This window comes from Canis aureus, chromosome 14 (assembly GCF_053574225.1).
Source record: "Canis aureus isolate CA01 chromosome 14, VMU_Caureus_v.1.0, whole genome shotgun sequence".
NCBI lineage: Eukaryota > Metazoa > Chordata > Mammalia > Carnivora > Canidae > Canis > Canis aureus.
The window spans coordinates 20,018,981-20,038,696 of NC_135624.1; the positions used below are offsets into that span (position 1 = coordinate 20,018,981).

Genomic DNA, 19,716 nt, shown 5'->3' on the forward strand with positions numbered 1-19,716 from the left:
CTGTGAGAGCAGCAACTTCTGAAGGGACAAAGAGAAGGGAAACAAAGGAGAGGCAGCTTTACCAGCAAGTGCTTTTCCCCCATCTGGGAGAAAAATGGATTTCAAAATATTTTCATATTAGATCAATGAGCATTCTGCACAAAGTTCTAGTAAAGCCTGTGGCCTGCTGAAGCTTATACAATCTTGGAAAATGTTACCAAGAAAATCTGATACGAGGAGGCTTAAACCAGCCTAGACAGATGTAGAGGGAGTTCTTAAATGGAGAGCTATTGTAAGTAAACAGACTGTTTTCTGAGCCTTTAAACTCTGCTGTGATAAACCTTCTTCCCCAGAGAAAGAGGAAGATTGTCTGCTCCCTAACAAAGCACTGAAAAAGATGTTAGAAGAAAAAAAAATAATAAATGTAGGTTATTTATAAAAATGAATAAATGCATATTTATACACACAAGGTATTTATAAATCAAATAATAACATAAAGCAATACGAAGCCAAAAAAAAAATCGTCGTACTGTTCATTCTCTACATCAGAAGCCTTATCAAGTAGCTGTGGCAATATTCATATTCAGCCAAAAGCAGTGCTTCCCACTCCCAATTTTTCTTCACACTTAACTAAAATGTACTGAGTACCTACTTGGAGGCAGCATTATGTCAGGTGACCTACAAAGATCCAATTCTTTAATTATCCCCAACTCTCCTAGGTGGTGCTAGCATCACTTTTTAGATATGAAAGCTTAGGTTCAGAGAGATTATATAAATTGTGTATCACTCAGGATGCTCTGAACCGCAAGTAACAGAATACTGAACAATGACTTCAATAAAAAACATAGTGAGTTATCACCCAGAACAAGCTGTCCTGACATCTGGGCCCCAGGGTTGGGTCAGGAGCTTAATGATGACATCAAGGACCCTGGCTCTAACAAAGAATCCAATTAAACATGGGCAGAGGACCTGAACAGACATTTCTCCAAAGAAGACATACAGATGGCCAACAGACACATGAAAAGATGCGACATCACTAGTCATCAGGGAAATGCAAATCAAAACCACAACGAGGTATCACCTCACACCTGTCAGAATGGCTAAAATCAACAACACATGAAACAACAGGTTTTGGCAAGGATGTGGAGAAAGGGGAACCCTCTTGCACACTTGGTAGAAATGCAACCTGGTACAGCCACTGTGGAAAACAGTATGGAGATTCTGCAAACATTTAAAAATAGACCTACCCTATGACCCAGTAATCATGCTATTGGGTATCTACCCTAACAATACAAAAATACAAAATACAAATACAAAAATACTGGAGGATGGCTTTGCCAGGGAGGAGGAGAACACCAATCTGGCCAACACCAACAGTGTCTGGTACATTTACAAAGATTAGAGGTCAACTTGTGTCAAAACACATGTACCTTTTACCCCCAAAGCATGCTGAAAGTGGGGGAAGCCCTTCCTAGCGTAGGTAAAGGCCTCAACTTCAATACCAGTGCTGTGTGCTTCGAGGAGCAGTAAAGGGCTACCAGGAAGACTGCTGACAGCTGTGGAGAGAGGGTCTCCCTTTCCTGAGGGTCTCTTGAGTTTAAGGTCTCTAGGGAGCCAAGCAGACTTCCTCTTGGCCCACACAAAGTCATCCAGGCCTTGCCCAACCTGCTCTGGGGTCTGAGGAGGAAAAGGAAATCCGAGAAGGGCACCTCAGACCTGGCTTGGCTCAGACTTCTCACTGGGTCAAGGCACTTGCCAGGCTTGTAAGTGTCCTTCGGTTCTGTGCCCACTGCAATGAAAACTGTTTCTCCAACTCCATTCTGCTGTTAGGCTTGATGGTTTCTCCCTGAGTGGTCCAGATGTGTGTTTTCATACCACACACATAACATTTCTTGTACATCATTGGTGGAGTATACCAGTTGCATATTGAAAATTACATTATAAAATAATTATAAAATAGTATTGGAGTCTTTTGTGGCACAATGACTTGTATGAACATATAAGTATATAAATAATGTGATTTTAACATTTTTATTTTATTTTTATTTGCTCAGTTATCAAGCCCCAAGAAACAAAGCATTGCATATAGACTTTTTTTGTGCATGTAAACACATGAGCCCACACATAACCTACCTGGGTACTCCAGGATGAAATAAAAGAAAAAAGAAAGGGCATAATCCTTATTTTCAAAAGTTTATAGGTAGGAAGAGGCAAAAAGGTCAAATATCCACAGATAATGCAGAAACAAACTTGGGTTTAAATTCTGGCTCTCCTACTTACTCATACCTTCTTCACATGAGCCATGTTATATCATCTCACTGTGCCTTAATTTCTCATTTGAGAATGGGGATAATACCCACTCTGCCTGATTGGTGGGAGATTTGGAGAAAAAGCAGATAAAACATCTAGCACAGTGTTTAACGCCCTTAAACACTCAAAAATATCTATTATTCAGACAGTGGAAGGAGATATTTATTATTTCAATAACAAGGCTGGTTTTCTTGGCCCCAAAAGTCAGCTCTAACCCTTCAAAGATGCTTTAGAGGGGATCCCTGGGTGGCGCAGCGGTTTGGCGCCTGCCTTTGGCCCAGGGCGTGATCCCGGAGATCCGGGATCGAATCCCACATCGGGCTCCCAGTGCATGGAGCCTGCTTCTCCCTCTGCCTGTGTCTCTGCCTCTCTCTCTCTCTCTCTCTGTGTGACTATCATAAATAAATAAAAATTTAAAAAAAAAAAAAAAACAAAGATGCTTTAGAAACTCTAAAGTGGTGTATTTAAAAGAGGGACATGAAGCAGAACCCCTACTTTCAATGGATGCCCCTGTTCCTCCAAAGTCCTTTATGGCCTCTCTAGTAAAGTAGATTCCTGAGTCAGCCTTTGTTAATGATCCCCATTTTCAGACACCCACCTAGGCAAGGGATTGTCCTTTGACATTGGTCTCTGGACAAGAGAAGCCTTCCTTTCCTTTCTAGTTACTCCATTCCAGAGGAGGAGCACAATGGAACTGGTTGGCCAAATATTAGGACAATTCATCTAGTATTTGGAGCTCTCAGTCTCTATTTCCTCTGGCACTGGTTATAGCATGGCTTTGGACTTCTTAGAATAGTAAGTTTTGAGGCTTTGATTAGTGTTTGGGCAGGAGGGCAAAGTCAGTCAACTTGCTTTGGTTCTCTAAGCATAGTCCTTGGACTAGCGTCAGTAGCCTCACCGGGGAGCTTGTGAGAAACAAAGACTCTCTGACTACAGTCTAGATCCTACTTAACCACAATCCATCTGCATTTTAACAAGACCCACGGGTGACTCATAAGGACATTCTGAGAAGCCCAGCCCAAATCTATAAACTGCACACTACATTGGGATTTGGTTTAAATTTCTACTTGGTTCAAAAAAAAGAAAAACCGGTATTATTCCTTTATGTAGCAATGCCATTGTTCCCTGCACTTAAATTCCCCTCTTGGGATCGCTGCATTAGGGGATGTCGGGTGAGCTGGAGCCAGCTGGCACAGGCTAGTGACAGCCAATTCTTCATGTCTCTTCCCATCTTCCCATTCAGTGATGACACACTGGTGGCATGAAATTGGCCATGATGGGAGTATGTGCACCACAGAACCAGGAAAACACTACAAACAGGAACATTGTGCCCCCAGAGAACCAGGTTACGGCACACCATATACACCTAGTCTAAGTCAGGGGTGCTTTCTCATGGGCATAACACCATCATTCAAGCATCTCAATCCTACTGGCATTTCTGAAACACTCTAATTCTTTCTGAAACAGATCAAGTGCATTTCTGTTTACTCTGTCCTAGTAGAAATGGAGAATAATCAATTACCACCTAAAGCCATCTTATTCAGATGCTATAGTTATATAATTTTCATACACATAAAAGTGATCTAGGGTATCTGTTAAAAGTGCTTTTTCATGGCTTCCCTCCCTAAATCTACTATTTAGTAGATTTAATCACACCTGGAATTATGCATTTTAAAAATGCACTGCAAGTCTTCTTAACACAGGCGTTCTAGACAACACCTTGGAAATCATTCAGTTCTGGGGCACATCCCCAGGGAAGCAGCTTACTACATTCACCTGGGGATTCTGAGCCATCCTGTTCCTGCAGGTGAGCAGTGGCTCACCCCCTAATGCCCTGCATCTTCCTAGACAAATAAAACTCTGTTAAAAGTCTATCATCACCATGTTTTCCTGGCTCTTTATTTGAGCAAAATTGGAGCTATGACTAGCGTGCCTGGGACAGAGTAAGGTTTCAATAAATATTTGTTGAATTAAAAAAAAAACAAACCTCTATTAATCAAAGAATCTGAACTCTGTTGTAGATTCTGAAATTGCAAAGCTTGTAGTAGCCACCTGTTCAGATAGTAATGCGTGGTTAGGCAGGGTGTTTTCTGAACCCTTGGATTCGCCAACAGAAAAATCAAGACCCATTGGAAAGCTGCAGGTTGCCAGCTTTGCACGAGTATCAACTGCAAGTGAAATCAGCAATGTATTCTGAGAGCCTTTGGTTCAGGTCTCCTAAGCACATCATTATTATTCTAATGGATCTGGGAAATTACATGTTCCCTAATAATAACCCATGAAAGAACACACAAATAGAAATACGGAGAGGAGAAGTGACTTGCCACAGGCCCTTTTAAGGAGCTGGTGACTGAGTAAGCTCAGCTGTTATTAGCTGATAGAATTAGATTTAGTCTACTGGGCCTCACTGAATAAAAATCAGGAAATTTTCCATTAAAATGTATATTCTGGGCTTCTACGAAAGTCAGAAGGTCTGACAACACCAGGCCCACATTTCCATGTGGCAACGGTCCAGGCTGAGGAACGGGAGCTGGCTTAGAAAGTAGCATGAATTTTCTGGTTGGCATGGCTCTCATCCCTTCCACATTTGTTCCCCTAACTGGCCTTGTCCCTGTCAGCATCTGACTTTGCAACTTCTGCTGAGTTTTTCTTCCTCCCCTGCTTCTCTTCTTCCCCTCCTTCCAAGGTCTCCACAAAGGGCCCATAGTGTAAACTCCTCAGAGATTTTCCTTTGCTTTCTGCTGCAGAGTGGCCTAAGCCCATCTCATGCTTCACAATTACTAGATTTTTGGTATAAACATCTAAAGTCAGAGGTAGGTGAAGTCTGTAACAGAACTCCTCAAACTTTAATGTGGGCATGAATCGCCTGGGATCCTATTAAAATACTGAGTTTGATTCAGTAGGTCTGGGGTGGGCCTGATTCTGTATTTCTAACAAACTCCCCAGTGACACCTGTGCTGCTGGTTGCATGCACCACATTTTGAATAGCGAAGGTATAAGTTTCTGCCCCCAAAACTTTGCTCCTGGGTTCTACCGGAAACAGACCTCAAACCAAAGTTGGCCACGTGTGAGAGTTTATTAACAAAAGAACACGACAGTCATACAACCTGCTCTAGAAACTAGATGAGGTCCCAGATCTTTGCTATCAATTGTTGTGACCATGCCTTTGCATAAACTAAAAGTGACAGTGTTCCTGAAGAGGAGGTTCAGTCAACCTCAGAGGATGCAGACAATCCCAGACAAAGGACAGTTCAGAGTCAAACTCTGAGCACTGCTGTGAAGGGTGCAGGATGCAGGGGTCTCCTGATTGTTATGCTCTATGAAAGTACAATTAGGGTTTCTAGAATATCCGTACTATTTCTAGAGTCACATATTTTGAATACCAGGAATTTTCATCGATGCAAGCCCATGTATAAAACATGCTAATATCTGAAACTGGTGTCACTGGAGATAAAGAGAGCTGGATGCTTGCAGTAACCCTACAGCGAACCAACATTGCAATGTGTGTCCCAGTTGGGTGCAACTAGCAGCACCTATTTTTACGATACCATCTTTGGCACTATACATTAAAGTACAGACTACGTGACACACCCTTAACAAGAAATAGGTGCTCCAAAGTGGTTTCCACCCATAATCTGAAGCAGGAAGGATTAATTCTGCATTTGAGAGAGATCAATGTGAAGGAGGCCTAAGGAAACGGCCCCCCTCTGATACAGAACCTCCTCACTGCTACCTCCTACGTAGGACCCAAGGGATCCCTGAGCCAAAGCCTTGAATCCTGCACACACTTGTTTTTTCCAATTTATTTTTATCTGGGCCCTTTTTTTCCACCATGCTTTCAGCAAAATATATTCTCATGTCATCTCCTGAGAAACAGAAACAGAAGATAAGAGGCAAAAGCAATCTAGAGATGGCAGAAACAATGGGTTTCCAGCCTTAGCCTTGAAGCCCTTTTAAAGACCTCACCTCAGACCCCTGGGTGGCTCAATGGTTTAGAGCCTGCCTTCCGCCCAGGGCGTGATCCTGGAGACCCCGGATCCAGTCACATCTGGGGCTCCCTGCATGGAGCCTGCCTCTCCCCTGCCTGTGTCTCTGCCTCTGTGTGTGTGTGTGTGTGTGTGTGTGTGTGTGTGTGTGTGTCTCGTGAGTAAATGAATAAAATCTTTACAAAATAATAAATAAATAAAGACCTCACCTGGCCCATAGCTCAATCACATGGTTCATGGAGAGAGCCGTTCTGGATGACGCAGGCATACTGTGAGCAAGGCTGAAACACAACATTCCCCCACATTTCCCATCCCTTCATGCCTTTGTCCTCAAATGGCTTCCAAAGGATACTTCCAATAACACTAACCGGATCCGAAGTCACTCTTCTCTCACCCGTTTTGGAAATAAGGCAGCTGAGTCCTTGAAGGGATAAACAATTTGCCCAAGTTCACATGGTTAGATGGGGAAGACCTCACTCTCCTTCTTCCGCGGGTCATGGGGCACAGGCTCAGGGGTGTGAGCACCCTGGTCTTCACACCAGTGAAGCTCTGCAGGGCTCAGTGGAACGAACAAGTCACGGGCCTGCCTGGGTGTCCATCTCCCTACGCTGCCCCCAGAAGAGCGCTCATGCCTTTCACGTGCCATGTTGGTCAGTTCGTCCTTTCTGGGTTTCAGACTCATCTCCCCAGTTCTAGATGACAACTTCTCTCCTCTCTTGTGTCGCCTTGAAACCTATATAATAAAGATTTTTCACTCTCATCAATGCTCTCCAGCATTTTATTTTTTTTTCCTTATTTATTTATGATAGTCACAGAGAGAGAGAGAGAGGCAGAGACACAGGCAGAGGGAGAAGCAGGCTCCATGCACTGGGAGCCCGACGTGGGATTCGATCCCGGGTCTCCAGGATCGCGCCCTGGGCCAAAGGCAGGTGCCAAACCGCTGCGCCACCCAGGGATCCCAATGCTCTCCAGCACTTTAAAACATACCGCCTGCCACACACAAGTAGCTTGCCATGGTGAAGATGACATAGCTGCTCCCCAAAAGGGGGAGCATTTCTTGACTTTTCCAGTGTGACTAAATACTTTTTATCCATCTCGGTTGCAGCCCATTAGCTGAAACTGTATCAGCCTGTTCATCTCACTTCCCTAGAGGCTTCCATGCTGTTCTTGGTCTCCACTTCTCACTGTATTTTACATCTTCCCAGCCTTTCTGGTGGCCTGGAAGGACCTCATGCATACAAAAGGCTTTCTGGAAGCCCCCACTCATATTTTAGGGTTAACCAGAGTAGTGGTGATAGCCAAGGATAAATTCCCCATCACAAGATGATAAAGTACTCTGGAAGATGAGTCCACTTTTATGCTCTTTACACTACGATATGTCCCTTAAGGGCTTCCCCACCTCTGGCTCCTCCCTCCTCTTCCCTCCACTCCCCTGCCCCTGTCTCCATCCACCTCCTTTCTGGGTGAGGGGTCATAAAAAGACTGTGCGCACATCCCACTAGCCACATTATTTACCAAATAAGGTCACGTTATTTACCAAAATCAAGTGGGTCTACAGCCTATTCTTAGGACACAGTAATAATAATGACATGATGGTGATAATAAAAAAGAAATTAATAAGAAGAAAGAAATCTTAAGAGGAAGAAGAAAAAAGAGAAGGAAGGAATTAAAGAAAGAAAGTAAGAAAACTATAGCCAATAATAATATGAATAACATTGATTATGGAATTTTTGTATCAGGCACTACTGTGTATGTATATAAATGTATTTACATTGAGCTCTACAAGCCCTCTATTTTTCCCCCTTATTCTACGAATGAGGAAATCTAGGTGCATCGAAGCCTAAGCAGCAAATGAAGAGCCAGGATTCAGTGCCAAGATCCAGATACGGGCAGTCTGATTCCAGAGTCGAGGCTCTGCAGGCCCAGTGCCTGTGTGTCACGACTCAGAATTATGACATAGGAGCATCCATGTATTAGGATCGCACCCACCAGTGGATCAGAGACTCAAAGGCCCAAAGATGTCATAATGCCCTGGGTTCCTCCACATTGAGGACACAGGATGATGAGGAGTCTGAGATGTTAAAGACAAAGAGAGTCCAGAGGATATGTTTTTATAGCAGGTGGAGCAATGAGGAGGAAAAGGCTAAAGCCTGGTGTGCGAGACACTTGCCTATTTTAGGAGGCACAAGCTAATTTGTTTTCTTTGTTAAATCACCTCATAAGCTCTAAAGGTTGTTTCATCTCTACTGCTGCCTTATTGGTGTAGAATTTCAGCCACCTGCTGGTCACATATGAATTCTCTGGCCTCTTGTATCTGCCTCGGGGCTTTTGCAGTTGCCACCCTCTGCCTAGAATCCTCCTTCCCCAGACATCTGCTCGCTCACTGCCATCCTTCTCTGATCAAACATCATCCATCAGAAAACCCTTCCCTGCCAGCCCAGTTTATAACATTTTCTCCTTCTTACTCTGCTTATTGTTTCCTCACACCACAGCCCAGCTTTTTTATGGCATATTTCTTTACTTGCTTGTTGCCTATCTTGTCCTCTAGAATGTAAGATCCATGAGCTTTGTCCATATTAATAAAACAACAAAACACTACCATACCCTCAGCACCTACAGCTCCCTTGGGGTGCAGGTAGTATTTGTTGCATGAATGGATGGACGCTGAACTATGTGGGGGAAGAACACCTGCATTTGTGGGAAAAGCACCAAAACTCTAGCATAAAGTACTCATAAGTTTTGGGGTCTAACCCTGCCCCCAGTCTAACCCTGTCTCAGTGCTGAACTGCACATGAGAGAGTCTTCTCCTCCTTCAACACCTAGTTGTGCAGCAACTGCCATTACTGAACACTGACTCCCCTTCTACTGGACAACTGCCATCTTTTCCCAGAACGGTTGCTCCCACTCATCCTGACAAAAAAAGACTTTTGCCAGACAGACGATGGTTCTCACACGGTCGGTGACTGCCTGGTTCTCAATTCCCACTTCCCAACCCTCCTTGGGCCAATCTCAATCTGCCTTTTCCCTTGGGCTCCCGTGTGCACCGAACAGAAGAATTCTGGAAATTCAGGGGGCCAGTCCAGAAGAAGTCTGAGAGACTTGGCAACATAATTAGCGTCTTGTTCCAAGCACAATGCCAAGTTCAGAACTCATTCTCTTAAGTTTGGAATCGAATGTGAGCACTTGAGTAGTACCTGAAACACAGACCTACAATCCTCTTCCCACCTCTCAGCCTCAGTTCTGCTCCATACCACAATTGCCTACACCATAGTACATTTTGGGGGGCAGGCTTTAAAGCCTGAGAGCCCTGTGTTCAGATCCCAGTTCTGACAATACTATTTGTATTCCTTGGAAACTGGACAACTTGGAATCCCTCTTAGGAGCTAACATTAGTAGCTACCTTGGTTCTGTGTCAGGTTCTGTGTTATACGTTTCAACTCTTTTCCTAATCCTCACAATTCTGAGATTGGTACCATACTTAACCATGTTTCACATATATGAGAAAACTGAGGCTCGGAAGCTTTAGGTAACTTACCGAAGAAAAAATATCAAGGCAAGGATTGGAACCATTTTGCTATATTATCATCATTGTCATCACCATCATTGTAATTATCATTTGTGATGTGACGAGATCCTGGTCCATAAGTCCAAGCTATCCTGCTCTCCTCCTCAAATGCCTCTTTGAGATTCAGCTACTCTACCTTTGTGTAAAGGAGCCAGATCATGTTCCACTTGTATAGCTGGCACAAACAGCCACAAGCCCTGGGAGAGTGGGCCTTCCACTCTATCAACTTATTTTCAATAGAAGGACACAGTGTGACATCATGGGCAAAGGTTTTATCAGGGACTCCTACTTTCTCTGGGGCACGTCCTTAGAAAAGGCTGATCTAATCTCCAGATGCCTCAATATTCTCAATTAGTAAAGAAGGCTCTGGATAAAAGTCTCAAGAATATTCATAAGTGAATAAGTGAATATCATTGATTCCCCCACTCCTAAAGATTGCATAATCAACATCCAACTTCTGATGGGTCTGGGTTCCATAACCCTCTGGGCGGTTTGCAGAGGAACCACTTCTTCCAGCACAGAAGTCCTCATTCAGATCTTGACGCTTCACTTTGAGCAGATAATAACATAGAGTAGTCCTGGTCACCCAGCTGCCTCCTTAAGCAAACTATAATTTCACTCTTACATCCTCATCAATCTTTCAAATACTGATACAGCGACTATCACTATGAAGGATGGCTGATGGTATTGAGCTGCCGTTCATTGTTCTAATACCTTCCATTTAATTAAGAAGGCCCTTAATCCTCACAACAACCCTGTGAGGTGTTACTATTACTAATATCCAGCAGTCCAAGAAGGGGTCGTCATCCCAAATCATTTAAACTCTTCTCCTGCAGAATTTTCTCAGCCACCTTTGGCTGCCAGCCTCAGCATATTGTGAGGGCCTTTGGAATCAACAAGAGGAGCGGAGTCTGCTCACGCTCCACAAGGAGAAAAGCACAGGGAGGCCTCTTCCTAGGGTCCCTGCAAGAAGAGGCTGCCCAGCTTCTGCTTAGGGCTCACGTGTCCTTTCAGCAGCTGTTTCTCACCAACCCTGCATAAATCCGGGTGCTGCAAAACATTGCCGGCCTCCCTCCTGTTGCATGGGAATCTTCTCTCCCTCATGAGATGTCCTGGAGACTGAAATCTGCCTCTGTTCTGGGACATCAACAAAAGAGTCTGCTGCCTCGATGTTCTTGTCCTTCTTTTCCCCCAAACACCCCAAGGAAGCCAAATGTATAGCCTCCCCTTGAAGAGGACACCTTAATTAGTCATTAGGATGTGGTGGACATCCTAATGGTGGAGGTGGTGACTTTCTGGAAGTCAACAAAGATGAGAAAATGCACCAAGAGGGAGCTGTGAGCAGCTCTGCTCTTTAACCAGCTGTTATTTTATAACTTGGGGATGGATTTTCAGGCTTGGTGGGAAAGGGGCTGTATGTCACCATCCATTCAAAGAGCCCTGGGGACTTAGTCTCAGTGAGCTTTGCCTAATGAGGCTGCAAGATGGCCTCCCCTTTATGTTTACTTCCTCCAGACTTAGTACACGTTGCTGTTTTCCTGCCAGTAAAGGCAACTCTCACAGTTACATTATTTTTGCAACCAGAAGGGTCGGAAATTTTTCAAAAGTGACATAAATTCACCTTTAACTTTGTTCAAAGGGATTGATTTTTCTTTCCTTAAAAGAAAAAAAAATGTTTTCAGTGATTTGGAGGTTTCTTAATCTCAGCAGTTTCCAGTTCAAGCTGAGAGAGTTCATGTGTTTGGTCTTTGCATTCAACAGTTGTAAATATGCAGCCTGCTTAATAGAGCAGCGGGTCTGCTCCTCACAAGTAGCATAGATGTCAGACTTTGGGGAAGGAAGTCTTCTCCTATTAACCCACACTGCAGTGCCAGAGCTGCTGTGTCTTCTCTCTCTAGAAATCAAGGAGCAGCAATAATTCCTACCTCTTTTGATTTCACTCTTCTTTTGATCCTCCCTAGACTCCTTGCTAGAGGTTGATATGTACTAATACTTCAATGTACCAGGGGAGGCTGATATTTAAAGAAATCCACACAAACACCTTGATAAGCAAAGGAAGTCTTTCCTGATGCCAAAAATCTATTCATTAAATATTTGGTTTGTTTGTTTGGATTTAGTTCAATAAATCTTTGACATTCACAGGGAAGTAATCAAAGATCTTCAAGAACCTCCAAATGTGAAAAAGACATGATAATATATGCTTTGCTTTGTGTCCCAATAAAATTCAGCAAAGTATAATTGAATACTGTAAGTGACATCTCCAGATGTTTTTTTAAATACAGTATATCCTACTTTTGAATAGAACCAGTCAATTGCATAGACCTATTTAATATCTTTTTTTAGATGTTATCAATGCTCTTTATTTTTTAATTAATTTTGATTTTTTATCAAAGCAATACATACGCATTGCTTAAAAATCAAATAGTAGTACAAGATTTATAAAAGAAAATAGCAGTTCTGCTTCCCAGTAACAACCACTTTTGACTTTTCGTTGTTTGTTCCAGAATGTACTTCCATAATTTCACAATGTACTGACTCCATTTTTTCGTGTATCAATTTGAGACACTCACTACTTATATCCTGGCAGACAAAGGTTAGCTCTCCTCCTCCTCACAGATGCTGACCCGCACAGTCTCACTCACATGCCTGTCCTTTAAAGATATTTCTGTCCAAAAAAAAAAAAAAAAAAACTATTTCTGTCCACATATTTTTGGTTAAGTCATATTATATATTTACATTTTATGACTAAGCATAGTTTCCTTTCTTTGTATAATCTTTATTTTCCTGGAGTTAATTGTTGTCTTTGTTTTTTCCATGTGATTAATTTTCTTACGCATCAATCAATGACTCTTCTCTATGGCTGTTGCAGATCTACTCTCCCTCTCTGCCCACAACACACACACACACACACACACACACACACACACACACACACCATTCTCCACATGGTCAAATGCTTCCAATAATCTATCAGCTCCAACTCTTTCCTGGATCCCTCATTTTCCTGCTCAACTCTGAGCAGTTGCCTTTTAGGCCAGCTCACTACCTGTTCCAGGACTTTGCTTCCTCTCATCTTTATACTAATGGCCTGTTCCTTGGTTTAATGTCTTGTATTTTTTTGGTTCACTATCTTGTTTGGCAAGAGCACATCTTCCAGCACTTTCTTAAGAAATAGGGCCTGAGAGGTAAAATGTTTGAGTCTTTACATATATGAAAATACTTTTAATGCTATGCTACCACTTAATCAAGATCTGGCGGGATTTGGAATTTGAAGTTAAAGACACATTTCCTCAGAATTTTCCTCTTGCTGTCTTCTGGGCTAGTTTCTGGTGTTTCTCCTAACCCACTTTCATTCTGATCTTGGGATCTTTTCTGTATCCCTGGTATCTGAAATTTTATCATGATATATTTGATGTGAATTTTCTTTTGCTCATTGCGCTGGGCATGCCACAAACCACTTCAATCTGGAAACTCATTTTCTTCAGTTCTAAGCATTTTTTATCACATCTTCAATAATTTAACCTCTTTTCCTTTCTTTCTTTTCTTCAAAAATTTCTACATGCTGGATTTTTAAATCATTTCTTTAAACATTTTATTTAACTGGCAGAGAGATCACAAGCAAGGGAGAAGGGAAGAGGGAGAAGCAGGCTCCCTGCTGAGCAGGACTCCATCCCAGGACCCTGGGATCATGACCTGAGTCGAAGGCAGATAGATGCTTAACCACTAAGCCACACAGGGGCCCCCATGCTGAATTTTTTTAAATTTTATATTGAATTTCCAATTTTCTTACATTTTTTCTTGAATTTTCTTTCTATTGTCTTTTTGTTCTGTCTTCTGCAGTGTTACCTCAACTTTATTTTCAAAATTTTGAATTGAATTCTTTTTAGCAATCATGCTTGTTTTTTTTTTTTTTTTAATTTCAAAGTATCCTTTCTTATTTTTTGACTGTTCCTGTTCCCAGAGCAGGAACATGTATCCTTATATTTCCCTGAGGTAAATATTTGTGCATTTTCTTTAGCAGCTTGCATTTCTTTGCCCACTCATGTCATTCTCATCCCAGTTCCTTTATTATTTTAGTCTCAGTCTTTCATGTCAAACATTTTCGCCAAATGTCACAGAATAAGTGAATAAGGCAATAGAATTTCAAATTTGTGTTATTTGGTGGGGCTTGATGGCTGGCAGGATTTACCATAAGGTGACTGAGCCCTGATTTGGCTTCTCCATTGCAGGGTCACCTGCATTACAGGTACCAATATTTGTAAATCTTTTCTGTAGAGCTGTTTGGTTCCTCTACTGACAGTTCCATTTCTTACTTTTGGCTATATACGTGTCCGTGGAGATCCTAGAACAGGAGGGAAATGGAGCTGAAGGTCCCTTAGTTCTGGAGGCTTTCAAGTAGCTCCTTCTTCCCCATTTTCAGCTTCACCTTCACCTTCATACTTTTTCTGCTATGCTTGGTTCAGTTCTGTTTTGCTTAGTTTGAGTGTCTAAACCAAACAGTACCTCTACCTGTGGGCATTCAGCATGTAACTCCTAACTCCTCTGTTCTCTAAGTCAGTTTACTACTCCTTAATCCACTGCTGGTTTTCAAAAAATCTGTTACAAGGGCAGCCCGGGTGGCTCAGTGGTTTAGCACCGCCTTTGGCTCAGGGCCTGATCCTGGAGACCTGGGATCGAGTCCCACATCAGGCTCCCTGCATGGAGCCTGCTTCTCCCTCTGTCTGTGTCTCTGCCTCTCTCTCTCTCTCTCTCTCTCTCTCTCTCTCTGTCTCTCATGAATAAATAAATAAAATCTTTTTAAAAAATCTGTTACTCTTCTTTGCCTTAGCTCTCGGTTCTGATCAGTTTCTACTTTATAAATTCCCTTACTCAATTTTAGAGACATTTCAAGCAGGAGAAAAGATGCACACCTATGTATAATCTTCCACATTTCACCCAGAGTTCTCTTGACTTCCCTTGCTGTTCCCAGTCTAGCAAATGGCATACAGTTCAGGACTTTTTGTTTGTAACAAAGAAGTCAAGTCATTACTCTATCTTATGAGTTGTTATTCTTTTTCCACAAAGCACCACTCTGGTGTGCTTGTTGAGTTGGCAGTTAAGTTCTCAATAGATAAATAACTCAAACCTTGCAAGAAAAACTTCAAGTTTGTGCCTTGGCCAAAGGACAGATCATCACATCAAGAATTTTGGGTGGTCTTGTGAATGGTTAACATCTCCAAGGTTAATCATCCCTATATACCATTCTATAGGCCCAGTTCAGATGTAGAGACAGGTAGAGGAGACAGGCATATTAATACTTGTTTCTCTATATCAAGTGAGAGAGCAATTGATAATATGTGTGAGATAGAATGAGCCTCTAAAATACAAGTGTGTGTGGAAGTTAGGCAAGCCTGTGAAAGACTTGTAATACATGAGTACACACACACACATACACACAAATGTACGCATTTGCCCTAGGTCCTAATAAGTAAAGAGTATCTGGGTATAGGAAGCTGTTTTTTGTTCCCAATACTTCTGAGAAATAGGTTTGCTTTAAAAGACAAGGCACTTATTATCTATCCTGGGACTGTCAGTTCTGTCTCCGTGCCTTGTAACCTTGCCTCTGGGCATCTTTCCTGATTGTTGTTCACCTGGAATGTGTCCTTGCCAAATAGGGCTACATTTGCTTTCTACACCTTTCTTCTTCTGCCAAACAAGGACGCAGCTGCAATCAATAACAGACTGCTTCCAACTTCTGATGCAGTGCAGCCTTCCAGATGATGAGGGGCTTCAAAACCCAAGTCCCATAAAGAAAATTTTGAATCCTTAAGGGAGGATAAAGCATTCATGTTGTTCAACCATCAGAGGCCTCTTCCCCCCTCTTCTGACTCCCTCTCTGGCTGCATTCCAGAATAATGGACACATCTTGAGCCAAGGGCAATTGGGGACCAGTGTCAGAAAAATGTGTACAGGAACCCATCACTGTCAGTAGGATGTTGAGAAAAAGCACCTTTACTTCTGCTTAAAAGCATCATAATCCGGTTGTAATGAATCTTATCTATTCTAATGCGTATTCTTTTCCCTTTTAAAAAGAAATTGAAATAGTTATTTTTATTTGCAGTTATCAGAGTGAGAGACAATAGACATGGTCCATAGTAAAGTTGAGAGGAGCTTTTAAATGGACACCAAGAGTTGAGACAGAATCTTCTGGAAGCTGTGAACTGAAGAAGAAAGACCTTGTCATTCACTCAAATGGCCAAAATCAAGTGTATTTTATAGAACCACCATCATAAAAAGCTTCAATGGCAAGGTGTTTTCTTTGATGTGATAGACACTTGGGGTCTCATATCCATGTCTTCAATTTTATGAAATATATCTTTTTTTAATAAAAGTTTTAGTTGCCAACCATTCAAATGGGGATGATACATTAATACACCATTACATTACCAATTCAGACTGAGTCAACAACAGCTTGATGAGGCACCTGATTTTGCATACAGAGCACAGCACATTGAACTCTATGTTCCTTGAACAAGCAGAGAAATCTGTTCTTCTGTTTATCAACATTAGGTCGTTCTGAGGTGTGGTGCCAAGGGTTCCATTCTAAACCATGTTTAGTAGCTCCTGAGACAGCCTGGAAATTAACTGGTCAATTAGACATACAGCCTGGATGTACATCTAATTGACAATGAATACATTTTGATACTATATCTGCTTAGGAAATGATCTACAAATTGTTTTATGCATTGGATGGCTCCAAATTGTTATATGGACATCTGTTTTTGTTGGCCATGAACATGCTATTTACAAAACAGTTTTATCATTAACTCAAATCATGGCCTTACCTACCATATTGTTTTGTACATTTTTAACTTTCTTACAAATACCTGGTGTGTGTGTGTGTGTGAATGAGTGAGATTTCTGTAGTGAAGGATTTCTTATGAAATGTGTCCTTCTATTCATTTATCCAAAACAACGTAGCTGTCCTTGCTGTACATATGTACACTTTTCCTAAATGGCTTGTTTAAAACTGACCATGAAATAGCACAGAAGAATTTTGTACCTTCATCTGCATGCCTAGGCTTTATAAAGCTTATTCAAGAAACCCTCCTAATAATGTTATCATGCATTTGCTTCACAGTCAAAAGAGATCCCAGAGAAAATCGTCAGACAAACCCACACTAAGAGACATTCTACAAAATACCTGTTTGGTACTCCTCAAACCCGTCAAGGTCATCAGCAACAAGGAAAGTCTGAGAAACTGTCAAAGTCTAGAAGAGCCTAAGGAGACATGATAATTAAATAAAATAGTGGTTCTGGATAGGATTCTGAGACAGAGGAAGGACATTAGGCAAAAACTGAAGAAATACAAATATTACAGAAATTTAGTGAATAATAATGTAGCAATATTGGCTCATTAGTTGTGACAAATGTGTCATTAATATACGATGATAACTGTAGGGGAAACTGGTTTCAGGGTATATGGGAGCTCTCTGTGCTATCCTTGCAACTTTTCTTTAAGTCTAAAACTATTCTAAAATTGAAAACGTGTTCTAAAAAAGGCAAACTTATTTTAAAAAGCTAAATAAAAGCTAAAAAAAAATCCCAACAAGAGGGATTTTCCAATTTACTTCTGAGAGGGACATTTCAGCCTGACTGAAAATTGTGAGTCTCTAATTTAATTTTTGTGCTGTGGTTGAGAGTACAGATCTGGTCTGAAATCACGTTAAATGAGTTACTTAATTTCTCTGAAGTTCTACCTCCTTATCTGTAAAATAGGAGTAATGATGCCCACCTCACAGGTACCTCCAGAGAATCTTATAAGACAAGGTTCAAAAATGCTACCATGGTGCCTGCAAATAGAAAGTGTTCCTAGAAACCGTAGGTCTTGTTACAAAAAATAATAAAAGAAATGGGATTTTCCTATTGTGCAGCCACAGGCTTCTAGCTGAAGATCTTAAAGAACAGCATTCAGTTTTCATGCCAACAGAGCTCCAGGGTCACTACAGGCTGTTGGGGGGATGAAGAAACATAAGGCATACCCTGTGTAAATGAGGATGGCCAGGGGGATCACTGTGAGGGAGGAAAGTTATTCAACGCAGAAGCCTCTGCTAAACTAAAATGGAAGAAATGACTTAGAAGCTGCCTATGGAATAGTCACAGATTATTATTTGACTTAAATTCACTGACACTGTCAATGGCAGATCAGAGTGGTAGGAACAGAAGATAGGAACAGAGAGAAATTAGTAAATAAAGCCAACCTTGTCTGTTCTTCAAGTATGTCCTTCTCTGCAATGCTCTACTCCTTAAGGCATGGCCAACTACATGCTTGTGTCTATGATGGGCCATTGATTTTCACATTCAGTTAGGTATCTGCTTGGTGATTTGTGATTTGAAAATCCATTCTACTCTGAGGAAGCCACAAATGATTACCAAATATAACAAATCTTGAACTCTACCCAAGGAATGACAGCCTCTAAAATTGATGACCTGATGGTCAAGGGCATTTTATCTTCTGTTTCGAAAACTCCAAGAAACATCAACTCTTTTAAAGAGTGAACATATCCTGCATTTTTCTAAACAACTGACAAATATAAGCTCTTCAAAACCATTTGTCTGCGTCTTTTAAAAGTCTAAAGAAGGACAAACTTATTTTAACATGCGATAAGATGATTACTCATTTGGGTGAGTACCTTATATTCGACAACTGGCTCATTGTACATCCAAATAGTCTCCTGTATCGATAAATATGAAAATCAGTGGCTAGAATCAATAGCTTAAAAAGTAGGTCAAAGCCAGTGGGTATCTAACAATCTACTTCTCCTCATTTTCTCATTGTTAATTAGTAGAGAGGCTCAGTAATAGGCCATTTCCAGACAGTGTTGTCACCTGGTTTCACAAAAACCAACTAGAATAGCATTACATTTATTAATGTTTAGTTCAAGGCCGTCCTAGTAAAAGGATCACAAGAATATAAATGATCTCTATAGATAGGCCAGGAAAAAACTAATACATTTCCTAGCTAGAAAAACAATATTAAAAATTCACAACAAATGATGCAAAGCAATACTATTCCTTTCAAGTAGATCAGAGTGGCTGATCCTATACAAACAAAACCAGAGTAGTAATAAAAATGGAGCCAACTTACCTATTAGGATAAGCTAGATGGCTTGTAGGTAAGAATTCATCTTTAACAAGCACCTATTAGAGAATTACGTATCATATCATAAAAAGACTCCCAAGCCCCAACCAACTGGGTCCAATTGTCTTAAGTCATCATCCATTCAAGAAAATTCCATTATAGGGGTAGAGCCTCTCTTATTCATCAGGTGTTTTAGCAAAGACTCTAAAGGAAAGGAAAAACAAATTTATGGAAGGGAGAGTTCAAACCTATTTCAGAATCATACCTATTATATGAAGTGAAATACATGCCATGGGATTGCGGCTCAGAAAAGATGACACACTTTCTCCCTTGAACTCTCTCTAGATCACCTTGTACCCTTGCTAAGAGAAAGCAATCAGATGGGGGCAGGGGAGAGGTGTACTAACTGTCAGGTTATCCTCAGTAAATACCAGCCTCACAGTTCCCTGGAGCCTGGGCGCCATGGCAATACCCCTACCTCTCTGTACCTCAGTTCATTCAACCTTAAAAATGGACATCATAAAGGGCATGTAATCTGTGGGTTGTGGTGTGGATTATATGTGTTCATGTATGCAAAGACATTTGACAAGCATTTACCATCATTATTTTTATGATTATTGCCTAAGCTGAAGAAGATGATTAGGTTGCCCCATGCTGTTCTAGCTTTAGGATGAAGAGAGAAATACAAAGTATCATTTAGATAGTGAGATACTGGGAACAAGGCAGAGCTGTCCTCCAATATATGATGAGTCTTG

General features: G+C 41.4%; 1 long non-coding RNA gene across 1 annotated transcript; it reads right to left on the minus strand.

Moving 5' to 3' along the window:
* Nucleotides 1-6,513: 6,513 nt before the first annotated feature.
* On the minus strand, nt 6,514-19,389 carry LOC144282857 (uncharacterized). The gene is made up of 4 exons (XR_013351268.1): nt 18,968-19,389; nt 18,081-18,229; nt 17,024-17,100; nt 6,514-7,008 (listed from the first exon to the last, which is right to left on the minus strand). It is a non-coding gene; the product is annotated as an uncharacterized LOC144282857 (long non-coding RNA).
* Nucleotides 19,390-19,716: the final 327 nt, after the last annotated feature.